At 45.9% G+C, this 9,858-nt stretch overlaps 1 pseudogene; it reads left to right on the top strand.

The window, feature by feature from the left end:
* Window positions 1-9,646: 9,646 nt before the first annotated feature.
* The window catches only part of LOC123486341, a 128,584-nt pseudogene continuing 128,372 nt past the window's right edge, over window positions 9,647-9,858 (top strand).

Below are 9,858 nucleotides of genomic sequence, written 5' to 3'. Positions count from 1 at the left end.
GTGCCAACCATCCTGCTGGCCTCAGCTGTTCCCTCTTTCTCTCTCTCACACACAAACACACACACACACACACACACACACACACCACTTCAGTAGCCTGAGAACTCCATAAAACTCACACTCTGGAAACATGTTCTATTTTAACTCCTCCTCTTAGCCCCGTTAGGACTCTGATACTGTGTGTGTGTGTGTTGTGTGTGTGTGTGTGTGTGTGTGTGTGTGTGTGTGTGTGTGTGAGAGAGAGAGAGACCCTCTACCCTGTTTGTTTGAATGAAAGCTCCTCTGGTTTTAAGGAAGATTAAGAGATACACGTCGGTTTGATCTCTGAACGTTTTTTATCTGACTTCAAAGAAAGATATTCTGCATTCCCCCCAGAGAGATTATAGTCTGTTATCCATCTTAATAGAAGGATTTAGGATCTTTGAGCATGTTTTGCTTTGTTTTGATGGTGTGTCAGTATCAATTTGTCTGGATCAGGTAGAAACCCCTGTGTGAACTATTAGGTCGTTATTAGAAAGTTCTGCTCACTCCCAATAGGTGATCTTTTCATAAAGCTTTTAAAAAGTAGTGCAGGAGATTCATCGGATGGGCGCTGCTGCCGCTTTGTGATTCATCTTTGATTTGGCTTTGATCTCTGGTGGTGAATGACACCATATACACATCTTTGTGTGCTCAGTTGGTAGAGCATGGCTTGCAACGGCAGGGTTGTGGGTTCGATTCCCGGGGGCCAGTATGATAAAAACAAAAATGTATGCACTCACTAACTGTAATGCGCTCTGGATAAGAGTGTCTGGGGGGTGTCAGAGGAGGCTGGTGGGAGGAGCTATAGGAGGACAGGCTCCTTGTAATAGCTGGAATGGAATCAATGGAATGGTATCAAACACATGGAAACAACGTGTTTGACTCCGTTCCATTTACGCCATTACAATGAGCGCGTCCTCCTATCGCTTCTCCCACCATCCTCCTCTGGTGTCTCTGTGTGTGTGTGTACAGCATGTATCTCCTATAGCTTCTGCAGCCTCAAAATTATTCTCCACCTACAGTACACTGTATGCATACATATACAGGTAACTGCCAAAATAAAGGAAACACTAAACACAGTAAATGTGGGATGCTTCCACACAGGTGTGGTTTCTGAGTTAATTAAGCAATTAACATCCCATCATGCTTAGAGTCATGCATAAAAAATAAATCTCAGTGACTTTGAAAGAGGGGTCTCACAGGAGCATAGGGGGTTTAAAGAGTGTGTGTGTGTTAGTGTTTGTGTGTGTGTCAGTCACCAGATCTCAACCCAATTGAACACTTACGGGAGATTCTGGAGTGGCGCCTCAGACACCACCATCAACAAAACAACAAATTGTGGAATTTCTCGTGGAAGAATTGTAGAATCTATGCCAAGGCGCATTGAAGCTGTTCTGGCGGCTCGTGGTAGCCCAATGCCCTATTAAGATACTATGTTGGTGTTTCCTTTATTTTGGCAGTTAACTGTAGGTTTGTTTTTATGTTTCTGGTCATTGTAATATCTGCTCACATAGTTGGGTTTGTGCAGCAGTGGTACTCTATTCTTCTCTGTCCTCAGGGCCTGTGTGACTTCGTCTGCTCTCTGCATCGACTGCTCTCTGTCTGCACTCTGCACTTCATTGATTCATTCAAGTTATTGATGACAAATCTGATTAATTTACTATTGATTAAAAGCCAGAATGAAACACCATACGGCTCTGAAGAAAGGCCGTGAATGAAGACCTCCCTGTTGTAGAGCGGCAGCAGCACATGGCCTGTCTGGGGCCTGGGCCTGGGAGTTGTTGCGTATCCGAGATAAAGAACACATCCCTGGGGGACAGCCAGGCCAGAGGACAGGGTGGAGGTGGACCACCATGGGCCCAGCATCATGAGAACTGTGCCGGGGCGCGTGTGTCAGTGTGTGTGAGCGAGTGTGTGAGGAGGAAGAAAGGGTGTGTGGGAGTGTATTGCGAGGCCTCGGGGGTGGGTTTGGGGGCGGCTCGGGGAGCGTGTGACAGCGTCGAGGGACAGCGTTCAGAGTCGGACGGAGGTTCACATCCCCCTGCGTTTCCCTGGAGACAGTTGAGGGGATCCCTGACCCTTGACCCCTAACCCCTCAGAGGAAGTAATGCAGTAAGACACTGTGCGTGTGTGTGTGTGTATGTGTGTGTGTGTGTGTGTGTGTGACACAGAGAGCCTGGGATTAGGTGATAGAGATGAGGAGATGGGGACAGGGATGGAGGAGGTGTGGAGGGGTGGAAGAGGGGTAGTGAGGTCAGTTTGAGTTATTTGAGAAACTTCCAGATTCCAATTGCCAGAGGGCTGTGCTGGGAATTGATGCTCCCAACACGTATGCTGCTACGGTGGTGAGTGCGTCATCCACAGGACACTTAAGGAAGCTGTGAAGCTGTGAAAGCCTACATCCTCTCCTCTCTCTCTCTCTCTCTCTCTCTCTCTCTCTCTCTCTCTCTCTCTCTCTCTCTCTCTCTCTCTCTCTCTCTCTCACCATTTCTCTCCCCCTCCCTCCCTCCCTCCCTCCCTCAATCTCTCTCTTCTTCTCTCCTTCTCCCCTCTCTCTCTCTCTCTCTCTCTCTCTCTCTCTCTCTCTCACCCTTTCTCTCCCCCTCCTCCCTCCCTCCCTCAATCTCTCTCTTTTCTCTACTTCTCTCCTTCTCTCTTCTCTCTCTCTCTCTCTCTCTCTCTCTCTCTCTCTCTCTCTCTCTCTCTCTCTCTCTCTCTCTCTCTCTCTCTCTCTCTCTCACCCTTTCTCTCTCTCTCTCCCCCTCCCTCCCTCTCAATCTCTCTCTTCTTCTCTCCTTCTCCCTCCTCTTCTCTCTCTCTCTCTCTCTCTCTCTCTCTCTCTCTCTCTCTCTCTCTCTCTCTCTCTCTCTCTCTCTCTCTGTTTCTCTCTCTCGCTCCACAAGCTCATCCGCTCATAACACTGTTCTCTCAAATGTTGTTCTAAGACATCCTCTGCTGGAGTTATTACACCTACCACCTACACAAACGCTCACATCTCACACTCTCGTTCACCTGAGTCTCTCCACTCTCTCTCTCTCTCATATCTTCAAATCAAGCAGTGTACATTACAGTTTCTCTCTCTCCATGGCAATGCAGCATGGCATAGGGGCAGAGGGGGATCTCTGGGATAGAGGAGGGTCTGTGGTGGTGTTCTTCTCTGGTGTTCTCTGGCTCCCAGCGTGAGAAAGTTGAGCTGGGGGCCGTAGGGGCGTCTGTGGTGCTCCAGAGCAGGAAGTGAGACCCCGGGACCATTCTACTTCCAGTCTTTCCTCCCCAGAGCCGGCCAGTATGTCCCCGACCACCCATAAAAAACCTCACTTATATACCCTGTCTGTTATAACATGGATGCATGCTATCTTGATTTGGAGAGAGTTGGTTTCTCTCTTTCTATCTTCTCTCTACTCTCTCTCTATCTCTCTCTCTCTCTCTCTCTCTTCATTTTCTTCCTTTCTTTCTTTCTTTCTTTATCTCTCTCTCTCTCTTCTTTCTCTCTCTCCTTTCTCTCTCTCTCCTTTCTCTCTCTCTCTCTCTCTCTCTCTCTCTCTCTCTCTCTCTCTCTCTCTCTCTCTCTCTATATATATATATATATATATATATATATATATATATCTATCTCTCCTCCCTCTGTTTACCTTTCAATGGTATGACTGGAGTCACACACACACACACACACACAAACACACACACACACACGTCTCTCCCCCATTGTAAACTTCAACAGTGACATTCAGAAATCATCTTACAGGTGCCCTTGCATAAACACACAGACGCCCCATTAACCCGATGTTATCCAAACACAAAGCTCTATTTAAACACTACCCACTACTACTACTAGAGTCCTTCTGGGGATTCATATTTATTACTAGCGAATAGAAGGTCAACTGTAAGTTAATGATCTTTCCCAGTTAGTGCATGTGTGCCTGTAGTCTATGTGTAGGTGTTGATGTGTGTATATTATATGACACAGATGAGCAAGTGGTTTGAAACAAATTGTACGTAATATACTATAGCTGGTATATGTGGAACTGGGGTAGTGGACCATGGTCCTCCTGATGAGTACATGTCTATTAGTTTTATATTTATACACAGAGCCTGCTGAGGGGAGGACGGCTGCATAATAATGCCTGGAACGGAGCAAGTGGAATGGCATCAAACACCTGGAAACCATGGAAACCATGTGTTTGATGGATTTGATACCATTCCACTGATTCCGCTCCGGTCATTACCACAAGCCCGTTCTCCCTAATTAAAAGGTGCCACCAACCAACCTCCTGTGATTCCTATGACATCCAGGCTAAGCTCTGTCCTCAGGAAGAGGCTGCTGTTGTAAAGTGTGGTTTACTGTACTATGTCAGAGTTACATACTGGACTGTAAAAACAATCACAAGTCATATATTTACTGCAACCACAAACAGATTGTCCCTTTAATTTAGAGTGAGAACTTTTAAAACAAGCTTTTACTGCCACCTACTGGTCAACTCTAACAGTGACACACACACACACACACACACACACACACACACACACACACACACAAACACAAATGGAAAAGAACATGGAGTCAGTGCCAAACTACCAAGCCATAGCAGAGCATGACAAGCATTTTCTACAGTAATATCCAGCAGGCCGCCAGTTGGGGAACCCTGTTCAGTAATATCCTGAGGGCCAGTTGGGAACCCTGTTCAGTAATATCCTGAGGGAAGCGGGTTGGGGAACCCTGTTCAGTAATATCCTGAGGGAAGCCAGTTGGGAACCCTGTTCAGTAATATCCTGAGGGAAGCCAGTTGGGGGAACCCTGTTCAGTAATATCCTGAGGGAAGCCAGTTGGGAACCCTGTTCAGTAATATCCTGAGGAAGCCAGTTGGGAACCCTGTTCAGTAATATCCTGAGGGAAGCCAGTTGGGGAACCCTGTTCAGTAATATCCGCCGCGTTGGGCATGAACCCTGTTCAGTAATATCCAGGACTGATAGGAAATTGAAACTGCAAATGGTCAGGTGGAGATATTCCATGGTTTGCTGGAAGTGCACTGAGCAACTCACTGATTCACCTTCAATTGACTTATCTTAAGCAGAGCATGACAAGCATCTGGCAGTTTCCAGGATTGTCAGTAATAGCTGGAGTTGATAGAAATGGAAAGTGAAAATGGTCAGCTGGGGACTAGGACCTTCCCAGGTTGGCTTGGTGAATAAAGGACACACACATGCACGCACGCACGCACGACAGACGCACAGTAGCCTACACACGCACACACACACACACACACACACACACACACACACACACACACACACACACACATACACACACACACACATACACACACACACACACACACATACATACAGCACACAAAGTTGAACTTTTCTTAGTGCAGCAGTACATCAATACTAGGCAATGGGCGTGAAATCTGAAGTTATTGCATAAGATATCTTTGGCACTGTATATCAAATGGGAACTTTAATGCAGCTGGAAAGTATTTGATGAAGCCCATTTGTCATTCTGAAAGTTAGTAATATTGTTTTGGGCACATGAAGGTTATGTGAAAGACGGCATAAACGCTGATTAAACATTCATAACTTTTTATTGGATTGTTCTGCTCGGCAAAGCCTATTATTTGATGCCAACCAGCCAGAAAATGCAGTAATGGGGTGATTCTAAGGCACATTATGATTTCAAGAGATTAAGAAAATGTGTTCCATTTTAATCATTACAGCAAACAGATGCAGTGGCTTAGTGAAAACGAGGTGGCGTGACTGAAGTGTTGCATTGTGGGTCAAAGAAACTCCTCACAATTAATTTACCTAAACAGAATTATCACACACCTAATGGGATGGTTCCAGAATCTACACACACACACACACACACACACACACACACACACACCCTCGGGGCTATCATAGAGAACCAGTGACTGATGGGAACGCTCTTAAAGGTTGACGGAACCTGATTGACTGTTCCGTACCGACACGCTGATTAAACTCGAGAGTTCTAAGAATGAACAAATGCTTTGTCTTCATTTGGGAGCCCATCACAATCTCTATCTCTGTTGATCGGCGAGGCAGTGAAAATAAGAGTTGAATAGAGCTCTTTAAAGACAATGTTATTTACTGGGAAGTCGCCCATTTAAGGGTCAATTTGACGATTGGCTGAAGTTTCAGCCTCAGTGATATAGAACCCTTTTTCTGGTTTCTCCCTACTTCTTGATCGGTTTCTCGTCTGTGTCTGTACAGTGTGTGTGTGTGTGTGTGTATGTGTGTGTGTTTGTCTGTGTCTGTACAGTGTGTGTGTGTGTGTGTGTGTGTGTGTTTGTCTGTGTATGTACAGTGTGTGTGTGTACACTCCCTTTCTGTAATCTCAGTATTGTGATATTTCAATGTAATAAATCATAGTGACAGGTACCACTGAGCTGAGACCCATCACAGACTGACTCTCTCTCTCTCTCTCTGGGCTTAAAATAAAACTCTATTGTTTCTCCATTTTTCATTTTCAATATCTTATTCCCCCTCTCCCTAGTCCATCAACAGTCCTCCCCCTCTCCCTAGTCCATCAACAGTCCTCCCCCTCTCCCTAGTCCATCAACAGTCCTCCCCCTCTCCCTAGTCCATTGACAGTCTCCCCCTCTCCCTAGTCCATTGACGTCCTCCCCTTTTTCCCGCTCTCCCTAGTCCATCAACAGTCCTCCCCCTCTCCCTAGCCCATCCGTCCTCCCCTCTCCCTAGTCCATCAACAGTCCTCCCCCTCTCCCTAGTCCATCGACAGTCCTCCCCCTCTCCCTAGTCCATCGACAGTCCTCCCCCTCTCCCTAGTCCATCGACAGTCTCCCCCTCTCCCTAGTCCATCGACAGTCCTCCCCCTCTCCCTAGTCCATCAACAGTCTTTCCCCTCCCTCTATTCCACTGGCAGTCTCTCATGAACATGCCTGGGCTTCACATTCCAACATCTATGAGGATGGGGAAGACAAAGTGGTTGGAAGAAAGATGACAGTAAAAGCAATTTTGAGAATAATAGTCTAGATCAGCAAAAAACAAAAACAAAAATATCTTGCTTGTCTTCTTTCCTGCTGTTCGACAAGTGTTTGACTGTTGTTGTTTTGATGCACCACCATTTTCAACCAGTAGAGGGCACTGTCACTGTAACATTAGTGAATGGAGTTCTGGTATGGTACACCTACCATACCTGTCTATTACACCTTTATTGTGACGAGAAGAAGTCATTGTCACAGTCATTTTCTATGAACAATCACTCAATTTGCAGTTCCACATGATTGCAAAAGAAAATAGCCCATTCACCATGATTGCATGATCAATATTCATATTTGTTAAACTGCAGAAAAACAAGTAAAAGCGAATGTCGAGATTCGTGACAGTGCGAGCCTCAGCATTCTCCATCCCCCTCATCAATTCCTCTTTGTCCTAATGTTTTTTGCTGCGGCACCCTCCGTTCTGTCATGGCTCTGGTAAACAACTCTGTGACAGTTCCATGTTGAGAGCAGACAATTGGTTCATTACTGAGAACCACAACAGATAACTGTAGATGGCAGAGTGGAGTGTTCCATGGTCAGTCACTATTTCATTTCATTTTCTGAGTCGGGCTGTCATTACTCTCTCTCTCTCTCCCTGTTTTTTTTCATTCAGTCATTCTTTCCCTCTGTCTTTCCCTCTCTGCTTTGATATGTCAGTTTGTGTGTGTTTCTGTCCCCTGCAGGCCTTCATGGGCAGACTCCACACTGTCCTCTGACAGCCTCATTTACATACTCATAAATCATTCACCGCTGACACCCGGTACTCAGAGACACACACACCACAGTCCCAGCTCTTCTGTGTGTGTGGAAAGGGTTGCGGTTGTCAAGGTGCGGTTGAGTAAGAGGAGCAGGCTTATACAGAAGCATCACCATTCAGTCAGTCACCAGTCACCATTCAGTCAGTCACCAGTCACCAGTCACCAGTCTAATATCTGGCAGTGGAAAGCCTTGCTGTCGCTGGCCAGGCTTATGGTGGCTCTAAGAGGCACTTGAGTGGAATGAGAGAATGAGATAGGTTTATTTGTGTGTAGTAAACTCACTGAATCTGAAGAAGAACACACACTTGTGTAAGAGCTGACACACACACACACACACACACACCTCAATAGACTGGAAACAACAACAACATGGAGGATTACACATGCACAAGTGATATCAAAACCTGGCATGTAGAAAGGTCACAGGTCACCAGTGGGGTCAAAAGCCAATGGTCGACATCAGGCTTTCAACAGGAGCAGGTGGCTTTATTGTTGACCTTTCAGACCCTGATTGTGTCCCAAATCGAACCCTATCCCCTTTACAGTGCACTACTTTTGACCAGGCCCTGGAGGAAAGTAGTGCACTATAAAGAGAATAGGGTGTCATTTGGGACTCACACCTAACTGTTGTCCTCTGTGTGTCCAGCAGCCCTGACCCAGCCTGGTTGTTTTCACTGGACCCAGTCTAGCATGGCCAGGCTTAATCTGTTTCTCTCCAAACACTGGCTGACTTCAATTACTTATTTGATATTTCATATTTCACAGCAACTGTGTGGCCCAGTAGAGAACTGAGTACGAATGAATGAATGAGTAGAAACACACACAAACAAGTATCTATTACATCGTGACACGTTATGGGGTGTGTTGAGTCATTTATGCATCGTGTATTAGCCTGCATCAGTTATAATTGATAAAGCAATAATGACATTACGCCTACTGTAACATTGCTTCAAGGGATGTTATTTGCCTAATACATACACTACCCCCTAACCAAACATAGGAAACAATGTAACTATTGTATCCACGAGGCGAGAATTATATACGATTGCGGGCTCAGTAGGCTTTGACCCCACCGTGGCCTCTGACAACCATATTCAGAGATTTAGCTGATAGAAATGGTGACAGTCGGTCTTACATCCAGGTTGGATTTTGATATAGCATAATAATCTCCTCGACAAAACGAACAGATTACAATGTAGCCCTAGCCTACAACTTTCCAGATTATTCTGGAATTGTACAGCATTGGACGCACAGCTGCGCTTTCATTTCGAACTTCGAACAAAGCTGTTCGCGGGGCGTCCAGTGGTTCTTTCTTGTCTCGAGTGAAAAGAAGAAGAGATGGTGGAGGGCTATATTGGTTTTCTCCGACTTTCACGATAGTTTTCAGAGTCTCTCCCCGTTTTATGAGTAAACTGATACGTACAGGCTCGGTCTATTGTATTGTGGGAGAGAGAGCGAGGGAGGGGGAGGAGAGAGAGAAAATACTCCATCCCTCTTTTTATTGGGCGCTGCCAGTGTTGTTTTCTCCGGCTTTTCTCGAAAGTTTGCAGAGTCTCTCCCCCGTCTTGTGTGTAAACTGATACGTACAGGCTCTGTGTATTTTTTGGGAAGAGCGAGAGGGGGAGGAGAGAACATACTCCATCCCTCTTTTTCTTGGGCGCTGTACCGCGGCGCGTACAGTTTCTTGCCAATTCATGAGGGCGGACAAAATCCAAAGGTGTATTCGTGTTTGAATCTGAAACACATCTGAAGATTCATTCTGTGATTACGTTTTTTGGCGTGAAGAATAATCGCTTGTCGTGGGGAAAGTGTCAAACTTCCATATCGTCTCATATTTCTCCGGAATTTACAGCGTCTTTGCTCGCTCTCTCCCTTCGGCGTCTCACAATGTTTTATCTCCTGGGGAAGATCTGAACTTTCTACGGACGGTGACAACGTTGACAATAGGACTTCGTTTGGGTTTTGTTTGTAAAAAGAGAGGAGACGAACCGATTTGGACAGCGAGTTCGTGTTCAACTACCATTCCTGAGGTAAGCGACCGATCATGGCTGTGTATT

The sequence above is a fragment of the Coregonus clupeaformis genome, unplaced genomic scaffold (assembly GCF_020615455.1).
Source record: "Coregonus clupeaformis isolate EN_2021a unplaced genomic scaffold, ASM2061545v1 scaf1154, whole genome shotgun sequence".
Taxonomy (NCBI): domain Eukaryota; kingdom Metazoa; phylum Chordata; class Actinopteri; order Salmoniformes; family Salmonidae; genus Coregonus; species Coregonus clupeaformis.
The sequence above is the reverse complement of the archived record's forward strand: the minus strand, read 5'-3'. Positions and strand labels throughout refer to the sequence as shown.